Below are 6,153 nucleotides of genomic sequence, written 5' to 3' on the forward strand. Positions count from 1 at the left end.
TATTGTGTCGTGTTATGTTGTATACATGGCAGCTGAAAGATGAATGCGTATGCAAAAGCACAATCGCAAACTACACACAAATACAAAACAATAACATTGTAACACGATAAGGAAGTCAGGGACTTGCAAGGATGATGATTCGAAGCCGTTATGATGACATTGAGAGCGGAGGAACTTTCCAAGGCATGGGATGGTCATGGAGGAGGGAGCCGGTCAGTGAGATCAGTCGGGTCCGTAGCCCGCCGCAGCGCAACTATCGCTGTCACTGTCCCAGAACACGGGGCGCCGGGCTTTTTAGCTCGCTGGTTAGCCAACTAGCTAGTTAGCTACTCCTCTCCACACACGGAGATGGCTTCGTGCTGCCATAGGAGCGCTGAAAGCTCACCACACATATAACAGTTTAGGAGTGGCTCTTCACAAGAACAAGCCATTTCCGATATGCAGTCCTCCACTTCGGCCTTCTCATCGAAGTCGGTGGATTTGTGATGTTCAACTCCCATGTCCACTTCATCCAAGAACGAACTTAGCTAGCTATCTCTAGCTAGGTAAGCCAAACAATACAACATCAGTCTTGAACCTCTGTCAAGAAGACTAATTACAACAAATTTAAAAGAGCAATCACATAAAACTGAAGGCAGATGAAAAAGAGTATTATCCCCAAAACATAATGACATCATAATGACTGTCTAGTGGAACCGCTCCGTATACAGGTAAATAATGACATCATAATGATCGTCTAGGAACCGCTCGCCCGTATACAGGTAAATATGACATCATAATGACTGCTAAGTGAACCGCTCCGTATAACAGGTGAAATAATGACATCATAATGACTGTATCTAGAGAACCGCTCCATATACAGGTAAATAATGACATCATAATGACTGTCTAGACAACCGCATCCGTATAAGGTAAATAATGACATGCATGAATGACTGGGTCTAGAGTGAACCGCTCGCCGTATACAGGTAAATAATGACATCATAATGACTGTCTAGAGAACCGCTCCGTATAAGGTAAATAATGGACTGTCCTAGAGAACTTCTCGTATACAGGTAAAATAATGACATCATAATAACTGTTCTAGGAGAACGCGTCCGTATTACAGGTAAATTAATGAGCGATGATAATGACTGTTGAGGTTGAACCGCTCCCGGGTATACACAGGTAAATACCTGACATCATCAATGAAACTGTCTAGAGAACCGCTCCGTATAGCGAAGGTAAATGATGAATATACTGAGAGCATAACATCGACGAGACATGCTAGATATGCAGTGAAGCCGCCCGTCATACAAGGTAAAACTAATGACATCATAATGACTGCCTAGGTGAATGCCGACTCCGTAATACAGAAGGTAAATAATGGACATCATAATGACTGCCTAGAGAACGCGCTGTTCGGTAACAAAGTTCAGACGCTCCAGGGTAAATAAACTAGACATCATAATGACTGTTAGGAGAACCGGCCTGCCTGGCTATACAGGAAATAAATGCCCAATGCCATGACGCTCTGTGGACTAACGCTCCGAGAGGACATTAGTTTCTAGTGACTGCCTCCGTATACGGGTAAATAATGACATCATAAGAATGTCTAGGGAATCCGCTCGGCTATACAGGTAAATAGATGAAATCCAGTAATGCACTGTCTAGGACCGCTGCGTATACAGGTAAATAAGAACATCAAATGATGTCCTAGGTAGAAGCCGCTGCCGTATACAGGTAAATAATGAATGAATGACTGTCTAGCGGAAACCGCTAGTCCGTCGTATACAGGTAAATAATGACATCGGTAAGGATGTCTAGGAACCGTCGGTATACAGGGTAAAATAATGCACATCGTACAGTGGGACTGTCTAGTGAAACCGCTTCCGGTATACAGGTACCAGTAATGACAGGTAGATATGGAGACGTTCTCTATGAGGTCATTATGATGTCATATTGTTTACATGTATATGGAGACATTCTCTATGAGGTCATAATGATGTCATATTGTTTACCTATATATGGAGACATTCTCTATGAGGTCATTACGATGGCATATTGTTTACCTATATATGGACACATTCTCTATGAGGTCATTATGATGTCATATTGTTTACCTGTATATGGAGACGTTCTCTATGAGGTCATTATGATGTCATATTGTTTACCAATATATGGACACATTCTCTATGAGGTCTTTACGATGTCATATTGTTTACCTGTATATGGACACATTCTCTATGAGGTCCTGTGTCTCTGTGTCTGTGATGATGATTCCTTTAGGAGAGATGGTCAAGGTCACCTTACGGAACTTCTTAGCACTGGCCCGGGCCTAGGGATAGGAAACACACAACAGTTTTAGAATAGATTTATAAGCTGATAGATACGTCAACAATGGTATCCTATTCCTTATGTACATTCTCAATTCAATTCAAGAGGCTTTATTGGCATGGGAAACATATGTTAACATTGCCAAAGCAAGTGAGGTAGATAATATACAAAAGTGAAATAAACAATAAAAATGAACAGTAAACATTACATTCACAGAAGTTCCAAAAGAATAAAGACATTACAAATGTCAAATTATGTATATATGCAGTGTTTTAACGATGTGCAAATGGTTAAAGTAAATATGGGTTGTATTTACAATGGTGTTTGTTCTTCACTGGTTGCCCTTTTCTTGTGGCAAAAGGTCACAAATCTTGCTGCTGTGATGGCACACTGTGGTATTTCACCCAGTAGATATGGGAGTTTATCAAAATCGGGTTTGTTTTCAAATTCTTTGTGGATCTGTGTAATCTGAGGGAAATATGTGTCTCTAATATGGTCATACATTGGGCAGGAGGTTAGGAAATGCAGCTCAGTTTCCACCTCATTTTGTGAGCAGTGTGCACATAGCCTGTCTTCTCTTGAAAGCCAGGTCTGCCTACGGCGGCCTTTCTATATATACAGTTGAAGTCGGAAGTTTACATACACTTAGGTTGGAGTTATTAAACTTGTTTTTCAACCACTCCACAAATATCTTGTTAACAAACTCTAGTTTTGGCAAGTCGGTTAGTACATCTACCTAGTGGACATCCGGTGTCTCCTTGACCTGCAGCCATCCCCGTAGTTCCCTCTCCCTCTGTGTGTGATTGTGTGGTTGGAGACAGGTGTGCTGGAGTCAGAGCAGTTCACCACCAGCTGCAACCCGTTCCATAATCAAGACCTCTACAACTACTCAGTCCTGCCACTTCCACTCTGCCGGATCGTAATCTCCGTTCAGTCAGTCATGCTTCTAGCTATTTGTTGTTATTTAAGATCCTGTTTCCTGAGGTGCCTGTTTCCTTGCCTGACGCTGTTTCTCCCCTCAATGCAGTTTTGCCGCTCTGACTCTGGTTCCTGTTTCCTGTTTCCTGTTTCCTGTTCCACATCTCACCACCCTGCTACCCTGTTCTGGATTCAACTCATCATCACTCCCTTGGATTCCCCTCCGGACCTGTTTCCTCTGTCCCAACCCAGCTCACTCCAACCTCAGCCTCCACATCTGGTTTCCTACAACTCATCCGATCTTCCCTGGATCTGCACTTCATCTCTCCTTGTGTTACAATAAATATCTTGGTTCATTCATCCCTGATTTCTGGTCAGAGTCTGCTCTTGCTCTCTGAGCTGCTCCGTCTAACAATACTTTGACACAAGTCATTTTTCCAACAATTGTTCACAGACAGATTATTTCACTTATAATTCACTGTATAACAATTCCAGTGGGTTAGAAGTTTACATACACTAAGTTGACTGTGCCTTTAAACAGCTTGGAAAATTCCAGAAAATTATGTCATGGCTTTAGAAGCTTCTGATAGGCTAATTTACATCATTTGAGTCAATTGTACCTGTGGATGTATTTCAAGGCCTACCTTCAAACTCAGTGTCTCTTTGCTTGACATGGGAAAATCAAAAGAAATCAGCCAAGACCTTGTCTTTTTGTAAATTCAATTTCAAGAGGCCTTTATTGGCATGGGAAACATATGTTACCATTGCAAAGCAAGTGAGGGTAGATAATATACCGTGCTTCACGGTTTGGGATGGTGTTCTTTGGCTTACAAGCCTGCCCCTTTTTCCTTCCAACATATGATTGGGTCATTATGGCCAAACAGTTTCTATTTTTGTTTTCATCAGACCTGAGGACATTTCTCGCAAAAAGTCAATTTTTTTGTCCCATGTGCAGTGCAGAACCGTAGTCTGGCTTTTTTATGGCGGTTTTGGAGCGCTGGCTTCTTCACTTGCTGAGCGGCAAAAGTGAAATAACAACTTCATATTACCTAGGGATATCAAGGTTCGAAACATTACATATTTACAAGAAGTTCCAAAAGAAGGATCTAAGAGCTCATATTATCATCGTCAGAGAATTAATATAGTATGTTACTATATTTGTAATCCTGTTTCGCTAGCATTCGCGCGTTCACAAGTTGTTCTCTCCCTATTTGCTGTTGTTCTGGGATTTGGATTTGCGCGCAAATCGTTTTTCTGCCCACCCAAAAAAATGGTCTAAAGGTACGAAATAAATGTGAGGTTCAGTTATTTACAATGTGTGTCTCTAGTACTATTGCACAATGGTCGTTTCGCCTTCCTTTTTCTTGTGTGGGGCGATAAAGGGTCACAAAGTGCCTTGTTCTGTCGTGGCTCCGATTGGGGAGTGGCACTTTTCACTTGCGCTATTTGTCTGTGGGTATTTTCATCTGTCACACAGTGATAGATATGAATGATGGTGAGGTTACCTCTATCTATCACAATAAGGGCGAGTTTGTTTTTTGCAATTAAGAAAGACTCTACACGTTGAATTGAGTCTGAGATCTGTTAGTAACTCTGGAGGTGGACGGAATATCTGATGTCTGGAGTTCTACTCAATCTTTAAACAAAAAAAGACAAATTAGGTATCTTGGACTGATTTCTGTTGTTGTTACCCTTCTTCCCCCCATCCCCGCTCACAGAGTCAAAAGAGACACTAGAGTTTGAGGTCAAGGTTGGGCAGGGACGTTCTATTGGAGAAATATCAGTGCTCCACAGCTTAGGTTACCAACCAATTGATTCAAATTGTGTTAATATTTCGCGTCTCGTAGCATGTCTGTGGCAGACAGAGCCCTGTCTTTCTTCTTAATTAAGAAAGCCATAGGATCTAGATTGCGATTGCTATTCTACTGTGCGGCCGGAATTTTTTCTCTATATCAAGCTATGTACAATGTTTTAGAAGTCGGAAGTTACTGACGACTAACACGCTCACATACGGCTTTATGGGGATGTGTTTAATTAATAAGATCAATATGTTTTCTTTCCATAAAACCCACGGAATGTTTATAATTCAGCTGGAACATTATAAAGTGAATAATTCTGTCTATAAAGTTATCACATTTGTTTGGAAATTGTCTAGACACCTTGGTAATACCAAGTAATTGTTTAGTTTTGGAGCAAGTCGGATTAGGATACCACGGAGCGCTCAGCGAGCAAGAGCCAGAACTTCTCTACCTGTGGAACTCTGACTGGGACAGGACTCATCCACGCGGGTGATCGATTGAATCCTGTTAAAGACCCAAGATATGTTTATTGTGCAGACAACATACCAAGGCAGAGATGAAGTGCAGATCCAGGGAAGATGGACTCGGACGTTTGTAGGAAACCAAGGTATGTTGGAGTGGTCCTCGTAGCGTTCTGGAGGTGAGCCTGGGTTGGGTCTGACAGGGATAATGTGTTCGAAGGTTCGTGTGTGGTAGTGGGAAGTGCAGACACGAGGAGTGTTGTTGATGATAGTTGAACCAGAACGCAGGAGGTAGCCAGGGTGGTGAGGCAGTTGTGGTCAAGCAGCGCACAACCAGCTTGCAAACAGCGGTAAACATCCATAATCAAGGAAACAGCGAAAGAGTCAGGTACCAGCGGCAAAACTGCATTGGAGCGGGAGAAACAGTCGTCTCAAGAAGCAAAGGAAAAAGACGTACTCACTATCTCAGGTAAACACGAGGATCTTATCCCTGCACTTCCACTCTGCGGATCGTAATCTCCGTTTCAGTCAGTCATGCTTCTAGCTATTTGTTGTTATTTAAGATCCTGTTTCCTGAGGTGCCTGTTTCCTTGCCTGACGCTGTTTCTCCCCTCAATGCAGTTTTGCCGCTCTGACTCTGGTCCTGTTTCCTGTTTCCT

Source organism: Salvelinus sp. IW2-2015, unplaced genomic scaffold (assembly GCF_002910315.2).
Source record: "Salvelinus sp. IW2-2015 unplaced genomic scaffold, ASM291031v2 Un_scaffold1334, whole genome shotgun sequence".
Taxonomy (NCBI): Eukaryota; Metazoa; Chordata; class Actinopteri; order Salmoniformes; family Salmonidae; genus Salvelinus; species Salvelinus sp. IW2-2015.